The sequence below is a fragment of the Vespa velutina genome, chromosome 7 (genome assembly GCF_912470025.1).
Source record: "Vespa velutina chromosome 7, iVesVel2.1, whole genome shotgun sequence".
Taxonomy (NCBI): domain Eukaryota; kingdom Metazoa; phylum Arthropoda; class Insecta; order Hymenoptera; family Vespidae; genus Vespa; species Vespa velutina.
The window spans coordinates 11,512-34,590 of record NC_062194.1 but is presented as its reverse complement, the minus strand read 5'-3'; positions in this window follow the sequence as shown (position 1 = coordinate 34,590).

Here is a 23,079-nt window from a genome sequence, read left to right as displayed (position 1 = left end):
ATATAAACATAAACGCCTTTTCCTTTACTTTGACAGTTCGCGACTTAGTTTTCTCATGCTATCCGACCAATGCACATCGTGATTCCCTTTTCTAAACGGTAAGTCATATAAATTAATATTTTCAGTAATTTTATAATTATTTAAACGGTTTCTATTGCACTCGTGACAGAATAGAGTAATATTTAACCAATAGTACATTTATTTAAACATTAAAAAGTATGAATCGCCCTCGGGACTTAAAATAATTTAAATATAAACTTCTATTACATTAAAATTTTTATTTCGGAGTAGTTGCTCGTGTAATATAAACATCAACGCACTTTTTCACGACTCTGACAGTTTGCGTGTTAGTTTTCTCTTGCACTCCGTCCTGTGCACATCGCGATTCTCTTTTTTAAACGCTACATATTATAAATTTATATTTTCGGTAATTTTATGATTATTGAATTGATTTTTATTGCACTCGGGATATAAAACAGTAATATTTAAACAATAGTACATTTATTTAAACATAAAAAAGTGTGAATCGCGCGCGGGGGTCCTAAATAATTTAAATATAAACTTCTATTACATTAAAATTTTAATTTCGGAGTAGTTGCCTCGTGTAATATAAACATAAATGCACTTTTTCACGACTTTGACAGTGCATGAGTTAGTTTTCTCTTGCACTTCGACCTGTGCACATCGCGATCTTCTTTACTAAACGCTACATCTTATAAATTTATATTTTCGGTAATTTTATAATGATTTAATTGATTTTTATTGCACTCGGGATATAATAAAGTAATATTTAACCAATAGTACATTTATTTAAACATACAAAAGTGTGAATCGCGCGCGGGGTTCCTAAATAATTTAAATATAAACTTCTATTACTTAAAAATTTTAATTTCGGAGCAGTTGCCTCGTGTAATATAAACATCAATGCACTTTTTCACGACTTTGACAGTTCTAGACTTAGTTTTCTCTTGCACTTCGACCTATGCACATCGCGATCTTCTTTACTAAACGCTAAAGCTTATAAATTAATATTTCCGATAATTTTATAATTATTTAAACGATTTTTATAGCACGCGAGAAAGAATAGAGTAATATTTAAACAATAGTACATTTACTTATACATTAAAAAGACTGAATCGCACGCGGGAATTAGAATAATTTTTAAATTAACTTCTTGTACTTTCAAATTTTAATTTCGGAGTAGTTACATCCTGTAATGTAAACATCAGCGCACTTTTTCACGACTTTGACAGTTCGAAACTTAGTTTTCTCTTGCACTTCGATCAGTGCACATCGCGACCCTCTTTTCTAAACGATAGAGCTTATAAATTAATATTTTCGGTAATTCTATAATTATTTAAACGATTTTTATAGCACGCGGTATCGAATGGAGTAGTATTTAAACAATAGTTCATTTATTTAAACATCAAAAAGTCTGAATCGCGCGCGGGACTTAAAATAATTTTGATATAAACTTCTGGTACTTTAGAATTTTAATTTCGGAGTAGTTGCCTCGTGTAATATAAACATAAATACACTTTTTCACGACTTTGACAGTTCGCGTATTAGTTTTCTCTTGCACTCCGTCCTGTGCACATCGTGATTCTCTTTTTTAAACGCTCCATCTTATAAATCAATATTTTCGGTAATTTTATAATTATTTAAATGATTTTTATAGCACGCGGTATCGAATGGAGTAGTATTTAAACAATAGTTCATTTATTTAAACATCAAAAAGTCTGAATTGCGCGCGGGACTTAAAATAATTTTGATATAAACTTCTGGTACTTTAGAATTTTAATTTCGGAGTAGTTGCCTCGTGTAATATAAACATAAATACACTTTTTCACGACTTTGACAGTTCATGAGTTAGTTTTCTCTTGACCTCCGACCTGTACACATCGCGATTGACTTTTCTAAACGCTCCATCTTATAAATTAATATTTTCGGTAATTTTATAATTATTTAAATGATTTTTATAGCACGCGGTATCGAATGGAGTAGTATTTAAACAATATTTCATTTATTTAAACATCAAAAAGTCTCAATCGCGCGCGGGACTTAAAATAATTTTGATATAAACTTCTGGTACTTTAGAATTTTTATTTCGGAGTAGTTGCGTCGTGTAATATAAACATAAATGCACTTTTTCACGACTTTGACAGTTCATGGGTTAGTTTTCTCTTGTCCTCCGAACTGTGCACATCGCGATTGACTTTTCTAAACGCTACATCTTATAAATTAATTTTTTCGGTAATTTTATAATTATTTAAACGATTTTTATAGCACGCGGTATCGAATAGAGTAATAATTAAACAATTGTTCATTTATTTAAACATTGGAAAGTATGAATCGCGCGCGGGACTTAAAATAATTTTGATATAAACTTCTGGTACTGTAGAATTTTAATTTCGGAGTAGTTGCCTCGTGTAATATAAACATAAATGCACTTTTTCACGACTTTGACAGTTCATGAGTTAGTTTTCTCTTGCACTTCGACCTGTGCACATCGCGATCTTCTTTACTAAACGCTACATCTTATAAATTTATATTTTCGGTAATTTTATAATGATTTAATTGATTTTTATTGCACTCGGGATATAATAAAGTAATATTTAACCAATAGTACATTTATTTAAACATACAATAGTGTGAATCGCGCGCGGGGTTCCTAAATAATTTAAATATAAACTTCTATTACTTAAAAATTTTAATTTCGGAGCAGTTGCCTCGTGTAATATAAACATCAATGCACTTTTTCACGACTTTGACAGTTCGAGACTTAATTTTCTCTTACACTTCGACCTGTGCACATCGCGATCATCTTTTCTGAACGATAGAGCTTATAAATTAATATTTTCAGTAATTTTATAATTATTTAAATTATTTTTATAGCACACGGTATCGAATGGAGTAATATTTAAACAATAGTTCATTTATTTAAACATTGGAAAGTCTGAATCGCGCGCGGGACTTAAAATAATTTTGATATAAACTTCTGGTACTTTAGAATTTTAATTTCGGAGTAGTTGCCTCGTGTAATATAAACATCAACGCAATCTTTCACGACTTTGACAGTTCGCGTGTTAGTTTTCTCTTGCACTCCGTTCTGTGCACATCGTGATTCTCTTTTTTAAACGGTACATCTTATAAATTAATTTTTTCGGTAATTTTATAATTATTTAAACGATTTTTATAGCACGCGGTATCGAATAGAGTAATATTTAAACAATAGTACATTTATTTAAACATTAAAAATTGTGTATCTCGGGCGGGACATAAAATAACTTTGATATAAACTTCTAGTACTTCAAAATTTTAATTTCGGAGTAGTTGCCTCGTGTAATATAAACATAAACGTACTTTTTCACGACTTTGACAGTTCGTGACTTAGTTTTCTCTTGCACTTCGACCTGTGCACTTCGCAATTCACTTTTCTAAACGCTAAAGCTTATAAATTTATATTTCTGATAATTTTATAATTATTAAAACGATTTTTATTGCACGTGGGATAGAATAGAGTAATAATTAAACAATAGTTGATTTATTTAAACATTAAAAAGTCTGAATCGCGCGCGGGACTTAGAACAATTTTTAAATATACTTCTTGTACTTTAGAATTTTAATATCGGAGTAGTTGCTTCGTTTAATATAAACATAAACGCACTTTTTCTCGACTTTGACAGTTCGAGACTTAGTTTTCTCCTGCACTCCGACCTGTGCACATCGTCATCCTCTTTTGTAAACGCTAAAGCTTCTAAATTAATATTTTCGGTAATTTTATAATTATTTAAGTGATTTTTATTGCATGCATGATACAATAGAGCAATATTTAAACAATAGTACATTTATTTAAACATTAAAAAGTCTGAATCGCGCGCGGGACTTAGAACAATTTTTAAATATACTTCTTGTACTTTAGAATTTTAATATCGGAGTAGTTGCTTCGTTTAATATAAACATAAACGCACTTTTTCATGACTTTGACAGTTCGAGACTTAGTTTTCTCCTGCACTCCGACCTGTGCACATCGTCATCCTCTTTTGTAAACGCTAAAGCTTCTAAATTAATATTTTCGGTAATTTTATAATTATTTAAGCGATTTTTATTGCATGCGGGATACAATAGAGCAATATTTAAGCAATAGTACATTTATTTAAACATTAGAAATTCTAAATTGCGTTTACCGAATCATTTCTTCTTTGTATTTTGACGAGTAAACATTTAAAGTGTCTCAGGATGTCTTCGCTGCAAGTATCAACGAATATTAAGGTAAATATATTTTTATATCTTACATATCTTCAATAATTTATACAGTTTATTATTATAATGCTGATATTAATAATTTTGTTTTTATTTTGTTGTTTCAGAATGTCATTGCAATTGCTCGGGAACCAATGATGTAATGGAACATTTGTATCGCTTAAATATGAATATCGCGAATTAGAAGCAGTGTTCGTTCGTTCGCGTTTCGCGATTTAAAAAGCAAAAGTTTTTGCAACGTCTGCGTGCAATGCAGTCGTTAGAGTCAGTGTTTGTTCGTTAACTTTATTAATTTTTTAACAGTCGCATAGCCTATGTTTATAAAAGACAGTAGATTTTCGCGAAGTAAATTCAGTGACCGTTCATTAAAAAATAATTATCGCGATATAGAGTCAGTGCATCATTGAAGAGATTCTTGATCAACTTCGATGTCGACTTACCTAATTTTCAACCACATACGTATCATCCACTCTCAATTTCGATCTGACCGAGTGTTTTGGAGCCATCGCAGAACTTCTTACGTAGTGAGTGAATTTTTAAGTTCCTCCAATCACTCAATCATGTCGAGGACGAAAAGTCCGAATCGGCACGGGTGATTGGTTGTAATTAATTAGTAGAAGAGCATTGAGTGACCACGAGTAAATTTCTTCGGAGATTTACTCGTGAATAGTTTTTTATTTTTTCATTTATTTATTAGATCAGGATAGGGTCTTTTTGCTCAAACGCGTTTATAATTATTTGAGATTTTGAATATTTTAATACATTTTTAAATATTTTACTCGCGCGAAAATAAGTAAAGAATCGATATTCATAAGTTCTAATAAGGAACGAGCAAGAAGACACTCGCGATGGATAGTCTCTAGATTACAAACGAAACTGTGGATGATTTTATTACAATAATTAAAATATTCGTTTGTAGAAAGGAACGTCCAAGGGTTTGCTTTATATTTTTAAATAATTATTAATTAAATATTTAATCAATTTAAATTGATACAAGAAAAGTCTCGATAGAGTCATTGGCTTTGAAAGAGAAAAATCGAGTAGAATGATTGCTAAAAAACAAAGAGACGTAGTCCGTAAGCCTAGATGATAAATTAATTAATTTTTAGCTCAGGATTTTCAGCAATTAATATACTATTATCTAATTTCTAATTTTTTTATAATTAATATCTAATTTCTCCCACTCTGCGAAAAAGTATCTTTCGAAAGGATAATAAGTTTTCAGATGCGTTAGGGTTGTATTAGGGTTTTCTTTCATATCTTAGAATTTGAAATGAAATTTTGTCGTTACAGTTTTAGAGTGATAATCGATTAGGTTGAGGCACGAAGCAAAAAAGAGGCTATATGCCGAAGACAACATGTGGCTCAAGAGGACAACTTAGGCTATTGAGTTATTTTCGAAGGTTCACTAGGAACTTTCGAGAATGGCTCTTAGTTTTACCATGTTAGTATTTTAATTTTACCATGTTGTCACTCAAAATGCTCTTATGGTGATGGGTGTATGGGTGTAAATTTAAAAAACTGAGACGAAGTAACTTTCCGTAAATAATATTCCCACATTGCCACGCGTACGCGAATAGGATTATTTCATATTTTATGCCTTTTTAATATTAAACTTTTTTTTAAAACTTAATTGAATTTATGATTTTAGTTTAATAAAATTAAATTTTACGTTAAGGTCGATTGATAAATTTTGCACATTTTTTTTTTCTAAAGTTCAATTCAATTCATAATTCTATTTTAATAAAATCAAGTTCTATATTAAAATCATATATCTATGAAATGTACAAGTAATACAATATTTTTTTCAGAAAAAATAATATTTCTTTGGATCAGTATTCAGCATATTTCATTTTTTTGTTAATTAATCTTTTATTTTTGTTAAGTTTAATTAAATTGAATCCAGAATTTTATCGTTCGTATAATTAATTTATATATACACATATTCTTTTCTTTTTCCTATTTCTTTTCAGCTAGTTTCCAGGTCGTGGAATCGCGAACACAGGAAGGAATAATTAATAAAAAAGATTCTCTTAACATTTAAACAATATACAATACACGTAAATTATAATTAATTAATATTTAAACAATAGGATTTTCTTAGCAACGTTATAAATATCATATACATGTATTATCATATATTATCGATTAATAAATATAATAATATTTCTTTTAGGGAGAATAATATTTCTTTAGGTCAGTGTTCTGCATATTCTATTTTTTTTTTGTTAATTAATCTTTTATTTTTGTTATGTTCAATTAAATTAAATTCATAATTTTATCATTCGTATAATTAATATACATACGTACATATAATTTTTTCTTTCCTTATTTCTTTTCAGCTATTTCCTCCAGGTCGTGGGATCGACAACACGAGAAGGAATAATTAATAAAGAAGATTATCTTAACATTTAAATAATGTACGATGTCCGTAAATTATACTTAATTAATATTTAAACAACAGGATATTCTTAATAACGTTATAAAGATCATATACATGTACTACTATATACTATTGATTAATAAATATACTATCGATTTAAAATTGAAACGCAAAGAAAATTCTCTTCACTGTCATTACTATTTATTCTAATTTACTCTCATTAATTATCCTTTATATATCTCGGTTGGGACCCATGGGATGGGCCCATGGGTGAGGGCCTCTGTGCGGGTTGCTGTTTCAGCATTATGTAGAGCTACTTCTATTCTCTTATCTATCTGCGACTCTCTATTTCAAGTCATATTTTTCTTGTTTTTATTTTCTATGTCATTAATACACTCTTATTAATTATGATTTATAGTCTCGGGTGGGACCCATGGGAGGGGCCCATGGGTGAGGGCCTCTGTGCGGGTTGCTGTCTCAGCATCATGTAGAGCTGCTTTTATTCTCTTATCTTTCTGCGGCTCTCTCTTTTAAGTTATATTTTTCTTGTTTTTATTTTCTATGTTATTAATATACTCTTATGAGTTATGAGTTATAGTCTCGGGTGGGACCCATGGGATGGGCCATGGGGGTGTGCCTCTGTGCGGGTTGCTGTCTCAGCATCGTATAGAACTGCATCCCTTTATTTCTCTGTTCTATTTCATATTTTTCTTTTTTAATTGTGTTTTCAGCTATGTTATTAATATGTTATTTCTTTTTAATTATGTTTTCTTAATATTTATTTATATTGTTTCTTTTTAATTATGTTTGTAATTATATGTTTAATTATGTGTTTAATTATGCGTTTAATTATGTGTTTATTTGTGTTTATTTGTGTTTATTTATGTGTTTAATTATGTGTTTAATTATGTGTATAATCATGTTTTCAGTTATGTTATTAATATATGCTTATTAATTATGATTTATAAGTTTTAGGTAGAACCCATGAGATGATGCGGACAGCTGTTTCAGCATCGTGCAGCACTCTTATATATTTATACGTATTTATTTTCTATTTTATATATTTTATATATTTTTTATATTTCATATATTTTTCATATATCTTTCTCTTATTTATCTTCTTTTTTTTTTTCAGGGATGATCGAGTAATCATGCAGCGATATTCAATATGTCTTTTCTTTTCTTTTTCTTATTTTTTTCTTATCTTCTTTTTTTTCAGGATAGATCATCAAGGGATAGGTTCATCACTGGTCGAATGCGTCATCGCCTGCCTCGATTCATCATCGATTTTTACGCGCGGATACGGGAAGGATAGGAAGAACACTGGCGCGCGTGTCGGTGTGCACAAGCGTGGGTGTTCTCGGGCGCGATTAAACTTCGTTTAATTGTTCGTATCGAAAACGCGAATTTAGAGTAGAGTCACCGTTTTTCTAAAACTCACGTGAATGTACGCGGGCGCGACTTAAAAGGCCTACCGGGGACTTCGTTTATATTTGCTCGAATATTCGATTAGATTACCTCGCGAACGCGTTTTTTTAGAGTAGAGTCACCGTTTTTCGAACACTTGCGTGGGTGTCCGGGCGCGATTAAAAGTCCTATCATGGACTTCGTTTTAGTGTTGAAATTCGGGGTGCGCGAACGGCTTGCCTTGTAGTGCTGTACATGTAGTTAGCCGATGTAATGACGGTCCTCTTATTTGTAAGCGGGGGAAAATCCCTCGACCAAATAACATCGAAAGTCAAAATACCGGTTAACTTATGTCACTTTGGATTTCAACTTAGAGTCAACGTTATTCTAACACTCACGTGAGTGTTCGCGTGCGCGATTAAAAGTCCTACCGGGGACTTCGTTTTGTTTGCTCGAATATTCGATTAGTTTATTTAGAGTAGAGTCACCGTTTTCCGAACAATTGCGTGGGTGTCCGGGCGCGATTAAAAGTCCTATCATGGACTTCCGTTTAGTGTTGAAATTCGGGGTGCGCGAACGGTGTCACCTAGTAGTGCAGTACATGTAGCTGATTGACATTATGACGATCATGTTATTTGTAAGCGGGGGAAAATCCCTCGATCAAATATCATCGAGAGTCATAATACCGGTTAACTCATGTCACTTCGGATTTCAACTTAGAGTCACCGTTATTCTAACACACACGTAAATGTTCGCGTGCGCGATTAAAAGTCCTACCGGGGACTTTGTTTTATTTCTTCAACAGTTCTATTAGATTACTTCGCGAATTTGGATTTAATAGTAGAATCTACGTATTCATAACACACGTGAGTGTCGTGAACGCGATTAATGCGCTTTGATTGTTCGAAATTCGGAAGCACGAATACAGATGTGCATAATAATCCGTTATGCCTGAGGCGAGTGTGTCGAACGGTAAAGCTCTCTGTAAGTGGGGTCCCTGTAGCTAAGGCTATATACCTCCTGTTAGCTAAGTCGCCCTAGATGTCCGAAGCGGAAGGCATAAGGGATCGGTATCGCGGAACGCGGATTTTAGAGTAAATTAGAATCACCGTTAGCCCGTGGGTCTCCACATGCAGCAACTTCCACGTAGTGAGACCTGGGTCGATAATACTTGCAAAGACTAATAGTAAATTTTTTAATACAAGTATTACCGAGCGAATGGCTGCATATTGTATTACTTCTTCAATTTCAAACTAATTCTAACTAACTAACTAAACATTAACATATATCCATTTTATATCGTTAATAATTCTTCAAAAGAGGAAATATAACAGAAATATATTGTACAATAATTTTTTAGACAAACAACAAGGAAATTAATCTATCACAATATTACGTCCGTTGTCATTTCTATTTATTCTTATATTTACTCTCACTAATTATACTTTATATATCTTGGTTGGGACCTATGGGATGGGCCCATGGGGGTTGGCCTCTGTGCGGGTTACAGTCTCAGCATCTTGTCAAGCTGCTTATCTTTTCTTATCTTTCTGCGGCCTTCTTTTCCGTCATATTTTTCTTTTTTAATTATGTCATAAATATACTCTTTTTAATTATGATTTATAGACTCGGGTGGGACCCATGGGAGGGGCCCGTGGGTGAGGGCTTCTGTGCGGGCTCCTGTCTCAGGATCGTGTTGAGCTGCTTCTTTTTTCTTCTCTTTCTGGGGCTCTCTTTTCTTTTTCCGGCTCTCTTTTCTATCTCATATTTTTCTTTTTTAATTATGTTTTAATTATGTTTTAATTATGTTTTATTTATGGTTTATTCATGTTTTATTTATGTTTTATTTATATTTTATTTATGTTTTTAATTATGTTTCTAATTATGTTTTTAATTATGTTTTTAATATATTCTTATTAATTATGATTTACAGCTTTAGGTAGGATCCATGCGATGATGCGAACTAGTGATTCAGTATGGTGTTGAGCTTCTTCTCTTTTCGTTTCTTCCTCTAACTCTCTTATCTATTTATATATTGTTATTTTCTATTTTATTTATTTTCTATTTATAATCTATGTATATATTATGTTTTATTTTATATATTTTTTTGCTTTCTCTTAATTTCTCTTTAGCTTCTTTTTTTTCAGGATAGATCATCGAGGGATAGGTTCACCTGCGACCGGATGATACATCGCATGGCAGGATTCATCATCGATTTCTACGCGAGAAAACGGGAAGGATAGGAAGAACACTGGCGCGCGTGTCGGCGGGCACAGGCGTCGGTGTTCTCGGGCGCGATTATATTTCGTTTGATTGTTCGTATCGAAAACGCGAATTGTAGAGTAGAATCATCGTTTTTCTAACACTTCCGTGGGTGTTCGGGCGCGATTAAAGGTCCTGCCGTGGACTTCGTTTGATTTTTTGCAAATTTCGATGGGGGTACTTCGCGAATTTCGGCTTAACAGTAGAATCTACGTAATTATAACACACACGTAAGTGTCGCGACGCGATTAGTATTTCTAAGGAGTGCGCTTTGTTTGTTCGAAATTCGGAAAGCACGAATTCGGATGTGCTTAATAATCCGTTATGTCTGAAGCGGACGGTGCAAAAGGTGGAGCTATCTGTAAGAGGTGTGCTGTAGCTAAGCTACGCATACCCTGTTAGTTAAGAAGCCAGTGCATTGAAGCGGAAAGGTATCCCGGATCGGTATCGCGGAACGCGGATTTTAGAGTAGAGTCACCGTTAGCCCGTGGGTCTCCACATGCAGCAACTTCCACGTAGTGAGACCTGGGTCGTTAATACTTGCTAAGTCTAATTGTAATTCTTATAACGCAAGTATTATCGAGCGAATGGCTGCATACTGTATTACTTTTCCAATATTTTTTCAATCTAATTCCAACTAAACATTAACATATATCCATTTTATATCGCTAATAATACTTCGAAAGAAGAAATATAACAGAATTTATTGTACAATAATTTCTTAGACAACCGATAAGGAAATTTATCTATCACAATTTTATGTCCTTTGTCATTTCTATTTATTCTTATTTATTCTCTCTAATTATCATTTATCCTTATCTCGGGTGGGACCCATGGGAGGGGCCCATGGGTGAGGGCCTCTGTGCGGGTTGCTGTCTTAGCATCGTGTAAAAATTCGCTTTCTTTTCTTTCTGGAGCACTCTTTTCTTTTTTTTCCGGCTCTCTTTTCTATCTTATATTTTTCCTTTTTAATTATGTTTTTAATTTTGTCTTTAATATACTCTTATTAATTATGATTTATAGTCTCGGGTGGGACCCATGTGATGGGGCCATGGGTGTGGGCCTCTGTGCGGGTTGATGTTTCAGCATCGTCTAGAGCTGCTTGTATTTTCTTATCTTTCTGTAGCTTTCTTTTCTATCTCATATTTTATTTCTTTAATTATGTTTTTAATTATGTTATTAATATGTTATTTATTTTCATTATGTTTTTCAGAATTTAATTATGTTATTTCTTTTTAATTATGTATTTATGTTTCTAATTATGTTTTTAATTATATTATTAACATGTTATTTTTTTTTATTATGTATTTTCAGAATTTAATTATGTTATTTCTTTTTATTATGTCTTTTCAGATTTTAATTATGTTATTTCTTTTTATTATGTCTTTTCAGATTTTAATTATGTTATTTCTTTTTAATTATGTATTTATATTTTTAATTATGTCATTAATATATTCTTATTAATTATAATTTATATACCTTAGGTAGGGCCCATGGGATGATGCGGGCTGCTTCTTCAGCATCGTGCAGAGCTGCTTCTTTCTTCGTTTCTTTATCTAGCTTTCTTATTTATTTATACATATTTATTTTCTATTATATTCTATTTATAATCTATATATATATATTATGTTCTATTTTATATATTTTCTTTCTTTATCTTATTTTCTCCTTAGCTTCTTCTTTTTCAGTATAGGTCATCGAGGAATGGATTCATCTGCGGTCGGAAACATCGTTGCATGCCTCGATTCATCATCGATTTTTACACGCGAATACGAGGAGAATAGGAAGAACGTCGGCGGGCACAGGCGTGGATGTTCACGATGCAGATAAAAATCTTATGGGAGACTTCCTTTTATATGTAAGTAAATTCGTTTTATCGCGCGAATGCGATTTTTGGAGTACAGTTTACCGTTATTCTAACATTCGCGATTAAAAATCAATGGGTATGGGCTTCTATGCTGGCTGTTATAGCTTTTATTGATTGCTTTTCTTTCTCTAGATCTCTTTTATATCTCATATTTTCTCTCTTTCTGTTCTTATTTTTCAGGGATCATCGAGGGATCATCGAGCAATATTGTGATGTGCGCGAGGGTTTCGTCTATCTTTTCTTTTCTTTTCTTTTCTTTCTCATATTTTCTCCGTTTCTTCGTTTTCTCCGGTCTGGATCACCGATTCATCATCGATTTTTACGCGCGAATACGGGAAGGATAGGAAGAACACTGGCGTGCGTGTCGGCGTGCACAAGCGTGGGTGTTCTCGGGCGCGATTAAACTTCGTTTGATTGTTCGAATCGAAAACGCGAATTTAGAGTAGAGTCACCGTTTGTCTAACACTCACGTGAATGAACGCGGGCGCGACTTAAAAGTCCTACCGGGGACTTCGTTTCATTTGCTCGAATATTCGATTAGATTACCTCGCGAACGCGTTTTTTTTTAGAGTAGAGTCACCGTTTTCCGAGCACTTGCGTGGGTGTCCGGGCGCGATTAAAAGTCCTACCATGGACTTCCGTTTAGTGTTGAAATTCGGGGTGCGCGAACGGCTTGCCTTGTAGTGCTGTACATGTAGTTAGCCGATGTAATGACGATCCTCTTATTTGTAAGCGGGGGAAAATCCCTCGACCAAATAACATCGAAAGTCAAAATACCGGTTAACTTATGTCACTTTGGATTTCAACTTAGAGTCAACGTTATTCTAACACTCACGTGAGTGTTCGCGTGCGCGATTAAAAGTCCTACCGGGGACTTCGTTTTGTTTGCTCGAATATTCGATTAGTTTATTTAGAGTAGAGTCACCGTTTTCCGAACAATTGCGTGGGTGTCCGGGCGCGATTAAAAGTCCTATCATGGACTTCCGTTTAGTGTTGAAATTCGGGGTGCGCGAACGGTGTCACCTAGTAGTGCAGTACATGTAGCTGATTGACATTATGACGATCATGTTATTTGTAAGCGGGGGAAAATCCCTCGATCAAATATCATCGAGAGTCATAATACCGGTTAACTCATGTCACTTCGGATTTCAACTTAGAGTCACCGTTATTCTAACACACACGTAAATGTTCGCGTGCGCGATTAAAAGTCCTACCGGGGACTTTGTTTTATTTCTTCAACAGTTCTATTAGATTACTTCGCGAATTTGGATTTAATAGTAGAATCTACGTATTCATAACACACGTGAGTGTCGTGAACGCGATTAATGCGCTTTGATTGTTCGAAATTCGGAAGCACGAATACAGATGTGCATAATAATCCATTATGCCTGAGCCGAGGAAGTCGAACGGTAAAGCTCTCTGTAAGTGGGGTCCCTGTAGCTAAGGCTAGATACCTCCTGTTAGCTAAGTCGCCCTAGATATCCGAAGCGGCGGAAGGCATAAGGGATCGGTATCGCGGAACGCGGATTTTAGAGTAAATTAGAATCACCGTTAGCCCGTGGGTCTCCACATGCAGCAACTTCCACGTAGTGAGACCTGGGTCGATAATACTTGCAAAGACTAATAGTAAATTTTTTAATACAAGTATTACCGAGCGAATGGCTGCATATTGTATTACTTCTTCAATTTCAAACTAATTCTAACTAACTAACTAAACATTAACATATATCCATTTTATATCGTTAATAATTCTTCAAAAGAGGAAATATAACAGAAATATATTGTACAATAATTTTTTAGACAAACAACAAGGAAATTAATCTATCACAATATTACGTCCGTTGTCATTTCTATTTATTCTTATATTTACTCTCACTAATTATACTTTATATATCTTGGTTGGGACCTATGGGATGGGCCCATGGGGGTTGGCCTCTGTGCGGGTTACAGTCTCAGCATCTTGTCAAGCTGCTTATCTTTTCTTATCTTTCTGCGGCCTTCTTTTCCGTCATATTTTTCTTTTTTAATTATGTCATAAATATACTCTTTTTAATTATGATTTATAGACTCGGGTGGGACCCATGGGAGGGGCCCGTGGGTGAGGGCTTCTGTGCGGGCTCCTGTCTCAGGATCGTGTTGAGCTGCTTCTTTTTTCTTCTCTTTCTGGGGCTCTCTTTTCTTTTTCCGGCTCTCTTTTCTATCTCATATTTTTCTTTTTTAATTATGTTTTAATTATGTTTTAATTATGTTTTATTTATGGTTTATTCATGTTTTATTTATGTTTTATTCATGTTTTATTTATATTTTATTTATGTTTTTAATTATGTTTTTAATTATATTTTTAATTATGTTTTTAATTATGTTCTTAATATATTCTTATTAATAATGATTTATAGATCTTAGGTAGGATCCATGGAATGGTGCTGTCTGCTGTTTTCGCATCGTCCAGAGCTGCTTCTTTCTTATTTTTTTTTTCTAGCTCTCTTATTTATTTATATATGTTTATTTTCTATTTATAATCTATGTATATATTATGTTTTATTTTATATATTTCTTTGCTTTCTATTATTTTCTCCTTGGGTTCTTTTTTTCAGGATAGATCATCGAGGGATAGGTTCATCTGCGACCGGATGGTACATCGTTGGATTCATCATCGATTTCTACGCGCGAATACGGGAAGGATAGGAAGAACACTGGCGCGCGTGTCGGCGGGCACAGGCGTGGGTGTTCTCGGGCGCGATTATAATTCGTTTGATTGTTCGTATCGAAAACGCGAATTTAGAGTAGAGTCACCGTTTTCCTAACATTCGCGTGGGTGTTCGGGCGCGATTAAAGGTCCTACCGTGGACTTCGTTTGATTTTTTGCAAATTTCGATGGGGGTACTTCGCGAATTTCGGCTTAACAGTAGAATCTACGTAATTATAACACACACGTGAGTGTCGCGACGCGATTAGTATTTCTAAGGAGTGCGCTTTGTTTGTTCGAAATTCGGAAAGCACGAATTCGGATGTGCTTAATAATCCGTTATGTCTGAAGCGGACGGTGCAAAAGGTGGAGCTATCTGTAAGAGGTGTGCTGTAGCTAAGCTACGCATACCCTGTTAGTTAAGAAGCCAATGCATTGAAGCGGAAAGGTATCCCGGATCGGTATCGCGGAACGCGGATTTTAGAGTAGAGTCACCGTTAGCCCGTGGGTCTCCACATGCAGCAACTTCCACGTAGTGAGACCTGGGTCGTTAATACTTGCTAAATCTAATTGTAATTCTTATAACGCAAGTATTATCGAGCGAATGGCTGCATACTGTATTACTTTTCCAATATTTTTTCAATCTAATTCCAACTAAACATTAATATATATCCATTTTATATCGCTAATAATACTTCGAAAGAAGAAATATAACAGAATTTATTGTACAATAATTTCTTAGACAAACGATAAGGAAATTTATCTATCACAATTTTATGTCCTTTGTCATTTATATTTATTCTTATTTACTTTCATTAATTATACTTTATATATCTCGGGTGGGACCCACGGGTGGGGCCTGTGGGGGAGGGCTTCTGTGCGGGTTGCTGTCTCAGCATCATATAGAACTGTTTCTCTTGTCTTATCTTTTTGGGGCTCTCTATTCTTCTCTTTCTGGGGCTCTCGTTTCCATCTCCGGCTCTCGTTTCTATCTCATATTTTTCATATTTAATTATATTTTCAATTATGTTATTAATATGTTATTTCCTTTTAATTATGTATTTTTAATATTTATTTATGTTGTCTCTTTCTAATTATATATTTAATTATGTGTTTAATTATGTTTTTGATTATGATTTATAATGCTGCATCTCTTTTTGTTTCTTTTTCTAGGTCTCATCTATTTATATATATTTATTTTCTATTTGTATTTTATATATGTACATATATATTATTCTGTTTTATATATTTTTTTGTTCTTTTATTTCCTCTTTATCTTTTTCTTTTACAGTATAGGTCATCGAGGGGTAGGTTCAACAGCGGCCGGATGATACATCATATGGCAGGATTCATCATCGATTTTTACGCGCGAATACGGGAAGGATAGGAAGAACACTGGCGCGCGTGTCGGCGGGCACAGGCGTGGGTGTTCTCGGGCGCGATTATATTACGTTTAATTGTTCGAATCGAAAACGCGAATTGTAGAGTAGAATCATCGTTTTTCTAACACTTCCGTGGGTGTTCGGGCGCGATTAATGGTCCTACCGTGGACTTCGTTTGATTTTTTGCAAATTTCGATGGGGGTACTTCGCGAATTTTGGCTTAACAGTAGAATCTACGTAATTATAACACACACGTGAGTGTCGCGACGCGATTAGTATTTCTAAGGAGTGCGCTTTGTTTGTTCGAAATTCGGAAAGCACGAATTCGGATGTGCTTAATAATCCGTTATGTCTGAAGCGGACGGTGCAAAAGGTGGAGCTATCTGTAAGAGGTGTGCTGTAGCTAAGCTACGCATACCCTGTTAGTTAAGAAGCCAGTGCATTGAAGCGGAAAGGTATCCCGGATCGGTATCGCGGAACGCGGATTTTAGAGTAGAGTCACCGTTAGCCCGTGGGTCTCCACATGCAGCAACTTCCACGTAGTGAGACCTGGGTCGTTAATACTTGCTAAGTCTAATTGTAATTCTTATAACGCAAGTATTATCGAGCGAATGGCTGCATACTGTATTACTTTTCCAATATTTTTTCAATCTAATTCCAACTAAACATTAATATATATCCATTTTATATCGCTAATAATACTTCGAAAGAAGAAATATAACAGAATTTATTGTACAATAATTTCTTAGACAAACGATAAGGAAATTTATCTATCACAATTTTATGTCCTTTGTCATTTCTATTTATTCTTATTTATTCTCTCTAATTATTCTTTATCCTTATCTCGGGTGGGACCCATGGGAGGGGCCCATGGGTGAGGGCCTCTGTGCGGGTTGCTGTCTCAGCATCGTGTGGAGTTGTTTCTCTTTTCTTCTCTTTTTGGGGCTCTTTTTTCGTTCTCCGGCTCTCTTTATATTCTCCGGCACTCTTTTTGTTCTCCGGCTCTCTTTTCTATCTCATATTTTTATTTCTCAATTATGTTTTCAATTATGTTATCAATATGTCATTTCCTTTTAATTGTATTTTCTTAATATTTATTTATGCTGTTTCATTTTATTTATATTTTTAATTATATGTTCAATTATGTTTCTAATTATGTTTTTAATTGTTTCTAGTTATGTTTCTAATTATGCTTTAATTATGTTTTTAATATATTCTTATTAATTATGATTTACAGCTTTAGGTAGGATCCATGGGATGATGCGGACTGGTGTTGAGCTTCTTCTCTTTTCGTTTCTTCCTCTAACTCTCTTATCTATTTATATATTGTTATTTTCTATTTTATTTATTTTCTATTTATAATCTATGTATATATTATGTTTTATTTTATATATTTTTTTGCTTTCTCTTAATTTCTCTTTAGCTTCTTTTTTTTCAGGATAGATCATCGAGGGATAGGTTCACCTGCGACCGGATGATACATCGCATGGCAGGATTCATCATCGATTTCTACGCGAGAAAACGGGAAGGATAGGAAGAACACTGGCGCGCGTGTCGGCGGGCACAGGCGTCGGTGTTCTCGGGCGCGATTATATTTCGTTTGATTGTTCGTATCGAAAACGCGAATTTAGGGTAGAGTCATCGTTTTTCTAACACTTCCGTGGGTGTTCGGGCGCGATTAAAGGTCCTACCGTGGACTTCGTTTGATTTTTTGCAAATTTCGATGGGGGTACTTCGCGAATTTCGGCTTAACAGTAGAATCTACGTAATTATAACACACACGTGAGTGTCGCGACGCGATTAGTATTTCTAAGGAGTGCGCTTTGTTTGTTCGAAATTCGGAAAGCACGAATTCGGATGTGCTTAATAATCCGTTATGTCTGAAGCGGACGGTGCAAAAGGTGGAGCTATCTGTAAGAGGTGTGCTGTAGCTAAGCTACGCATACCCTGTTAGTTAAGAAGCCAGTGCATTGAAGCGGAAAGGTATCCCGGATCGGTATCGCGGAACGCGGATTTTAGAGTAGAGTCACCGTTAGCCCGTGGGTCTCCACATGCAGCAACTTCCACGTAGTGAGACCTGGGTCGGTATTACTTGCAAAGTCTAATTGTAATTCTTATAACGCAAGTATTATCGGGCGAATGGCTGCATGTCTTTATCCAATTTAAAAATTTTTTCTTTTCATATCTTGCTAGACGTTAATGTACTTTCATTTTACTTAGCTAATTATGTTAGAATACATAAAGATAAGATTAGACGTAAAAGAATTCTTAAATAATTTCTTAGAAAAATATATTGAAACGTTTTAATTGTCTTAATAATTAAATTAAACAATATTACATTTCCTAAAGCGTTTCTTACCTCTTAAAACGCGTTAGATAAAGTGGCTTTCTGTCGCTCTTTGTTGTTCGATACTTCTAAGAAGAAGGAAGACTGGGAGTACGGTACGAGATACTACGTCAGCCTCTTTTCGTATTCCTCCATTCATATGTGTAAACGTCGAAATGAAATTTTTACGTACTACTACATTCTCTCGTCTTATAGATACGACTGTTTTATAATTATTTAAACAAAATATATTGCTCTCGGAGTACGATGAGACGATGAGTAATTAAATAATTATAAAATGACTGTGTCTGTACGACGAGTGAATGTAGCTGTACGGAAAGATTTCATTTCGACGTTTACATCTCGGAGTAGGAAAGAAGACTGACGTGGTATCTGGAATCGTCCTTCCAATGAACCTTTCTTGTTGGCATGATCGATCGACGAAGGTCGAACGAAAACTATTTATCTAACACGTCTTACGAGTTATCCAACGCTAACGCAAGCCTATATTGATTTATTACTATTTCATCGTACACCGAGAGCATTGTACATTGTTTAAATAATTGTAAAATAATTGTATCTATAAGAGGATAGAATTTATCGGTACGGAAAAGTTTCATTTCGACGTTTATACTTCGGGATACGAAAGGAGACTGACTTAGTATCTCGTATTGCCCTTCCAGTGTTCTTCCTACTTGAAACTATCGATCGAAGATCGTTGAATGAAAAAAACTTTTTCTAACGCGTCTTTAGAGCAATACAACGCTTTACTAAAAGTAATATTAATTAATCAATGTACAATACACTCGGAGTACGATGAGAGAGTAAATAAATTATATTACATTTCGTAAAGCGTTGTATAGCTCTTAAGACGCGTTAGATAAAATAGCTTTCTGTCGCTCTTTCTTGTTCGATAATTCCAAGAAGAAGGAACACTGGAAGGGCGATTCGAGATACTACGTCAGCTTCCTTTCGTAATACGAGGTGTAAACGTAGAAATGAATTATTTCCTTACCGCTAAATTCTATCGTCTTATAGATACGATTACTTTATAATTATTTAAACAATGTACAATGCACTCGGAGTATAATGAGACAGTAATTAAACAATATAGGAATTCATAAAGCGTTGTATAGCTAGTAAGACGTTTTATATAAAATAGTTCTCATTCACTTTTTGTCGATCGATAATGCCAACAAAGAAGGAGCATAGTAAGGACGATACGGGATACCACGTCAGCCTCCTTTCGTACTCCGGAGAGTAAATGTCGAAATGAAATTTTTTCGTACCTCTATATTCAATCCTCTTATAGATATGTCTGTTTTTGTAATTTCAAAAACCCGTGGGTTTCCATGTGCAGCAACTTCCACTTAGTGAGTACTGTGCCGATATTACTTGCAAAGTCTAATTCTAAATCATGTAGCGGAAGTGTTACAGAACGAATGGCTGCATATTTTGAGATTTCTCCATTATCTTTTCTATCTAATTCCAACTAAACATTAACGTATACCCCTTCTACATTGCTAAAAACTTCAAATAAATAAAAGATTTAACGTGGAAAAGAAGAAGATTATAAAGAAAATAAAGGAATGTTGGAAGATGCGATGTAGTCGATGCAGCTGATAACGAAAGTTGGCCATCTCGGAGATCCCTGCATTCTGTTTAAATCAGAGTGGAATAATGCAGTTAAATTTTTCCCTATCGAAAGAAAAAGATCCGCCGGTCTTTCGAGATTATTGTCTTTTTATAGTAGCGAACAACAATCGATTCATCAGCTTCGAACATAGTTGCGACGTCGTTCGAAAACTGAAAAATAGAAAGAATATTATTAATATCACCATTGTAATACGAAAGCATCGAAAATCTTTTTAATAATTGGTGTAAAAATATGTATATGTAATGTTCAGGGACACAGAATATTGTTTATTTAATAAAAGTAATATATAATCAGTTCCTGCGCATCACCTACCGTGAACGTTGCCGCAAACTCGCCTGAGCACTCATTTGCAATTTCTCTCCATCATCCAACGTGTTAAAATATCTAATTATGTCAACACTTTTATTTATACAAACTTTTACAGTACGTACATTCGTTCGCCATTTTTTCTCCAGATAAATTTTATTTTTACCTGCCGTAGTTACGTAGTTACGTTGTTACATTGTAGTGCATATTTCTATTACTAGTATCAAAATAATTATTATCGTGTAAATATTATTACCAATATACCAATTGTTATTATTATTATGCGAATTATTATAATTACAGTTTACATTGTTTTTATTATTTACATTGTTTTCATTATAACGAATAAACTTATGAAAGCAACTATTACTATTGGATTTTATTTGACATGCGTAGGAGTTACGTCTGTTTGTTTCACACAAACGTACTAGTTGTATCTTAGTTACGATGTTTGTTCGTCCAATAGACGCTAGATAAAAAAAGATCTACCATAAAGACTAATTAAAAAAAAAAGAAAAAAAAAATGTTTGCGAACTAGTTGCGTCAGAGTTAGCTCCGAGTTAAGTCTGGTAACGTCCGAGTAGCGTCAGGGTAGCGACTGACGTTGCGTCTGGTTGTGTTTAAAAGTTGTGTCTGGTAGCGACTGCAGTTGCGTCCGGTTACGTCCGAGTAGCGTCAGGGTAGCGACTGACGTTGCGTCTGGTTGTATTTAAAAGTTGTGTCTGGTAGCGACTGCAGTTGCGTCCGGTTACGTCCGAGTAGCGTCAGGGTAGCGACTGACGTTGCGTCTGGTAGTGTTTAAAAGTTGTGTCTGGTTGCGACTGCAGTTGCGTCTGGTTACGTCCGAGTAGCGTCAGGGTAGCGACTGACGTTGCGTCTGGTAGTGTTTAAAAGTTGTGTCTGGTTGCGACTGCAGTTGCGTCTGGTTACGTCCGAGTAGCGTCAGGGTAGCGACTGACGTTGCGTCTGGTGGTGTTTAAAAGTTGTGTCTGGTTGCGACTGCAGTTGCGTCTGGTTACGTCCGAGTAGCGTCAGGGTAGCGACTGACGTTGCGTCTGGTGGTTTTTAAAAGTTGTGTCTGGTTGTGACTTCAGTTGCGTCTGGTTACGTCCGAGTAGCGTCAGGGTAGCGACTGACGTTGCGTCTGGTGGTGTTTAAAAGTTGTGTCTGGTTGCGACTGCAGTTGCGTCTGGTTACGTCCGAGTAGCGTCAGGGTAGCGACTGACGTTGCGTCTGGTAGTGTTTAAAAGTTGTGTCTGGTTGCGACTGCAGTTGCGTCTGGTTACGTCCGAGTAGCGTCAGGGTAGCGACTGACGTTGCGTCTGGTGGTGTTTAAAAGTTGTGTCTGGTTGCGACTGCAGTTGCGTCTGGTTACGTCCGAGTAGCGTCAGGGTAGCGACTGACGTTGCGTCTGGTGGTTTTTAAAAGTTGTGTCTGGTTGTGACTTCAGTTGCGTCAGGGTTGCGTCAGGGTTGCGTCAGGGTTGCGTCAGGGTTGCGTCAGGGTTGCGTCAGGGTTGCGTCAGGGTTGCGTCAGGGTTGCGTCAGGGTTGCGTCAGGGTTGCGTCAGGGTTGCGTCAGGGTTGCGTCAGGGTTGCGTCAGGGTTGCGTCAGGGTTGCGTCAGGGTTGCGTCAGGGTTGCGTCAGGGTTGCGTCAGGGTTGCGTCAGGGTTGCGTCAGGGTTGCGTCAGGGTTGCGTCAGGGTTGCGTCAGGGTTGCGTCAGGGTTGCGTCAGGGTTGCGTCAGGGTGCCCCCAGCGTACGAGTATTATGAGGATGGTGGGACTAGATCCGGCCGCCAATGGTACCTGGATCAGGAATGCACTCCTGGAGTTGCATCCCGGAACAAACCCCAACCTCATCAAGGTGGGAGAGATCAGGATAGGCAGGGGTAATGTCGGCTCGACGATAGTCACGGCTCCGACACCTGTCATCCAGGCGGCACTGAAGAAGGAGAGAATACTCCTGGGACTTTCTGTAGCGAGGGTGCAAGAGCTCAGACAGCAGCCCCTCAGATGCCACCGGTGCCTTGCGCGAGGGCACGTTGCAGTAAGATGCCCGGCTACGAAGCCCCGGGCGGACTTATGCTATGTCTGCGGAAAATCGGACCATTTGGCAAGCAGTTGTACAAACAGGGCAGCGTGCCCGGTTTGTACGGATACCGGCCGGAAGCCGACCAACCATCGTGCCGGTTCTTGGGAATGCCCGATAGTGCCTCCCAAGAAATGGGTGGACAAGGTATACGGGAATGGAACAAATGTCCGCGGGGAGACAACACAGAATGACCCGCGTAATGTCGTGGAAAGAACTGCGACAAAAGCAGTGAGTGCGACTGAGGAGGACAATAGTGGTGGTGACGAAGATATGGAGGTGGAACACGGTGAACCGGACACCTCAATAGGTGTAGAAGCAGCGGAAGATCTCTAGACAATGGCTTCTGCTGTTCTACAAATAAACTTGAACCACGCGCGCCGTGCGCAGGACATATTGTTACAGCGTATGCGCGAGAACAATGTGGAGATAGCTGTTATTGCGGAGCCAT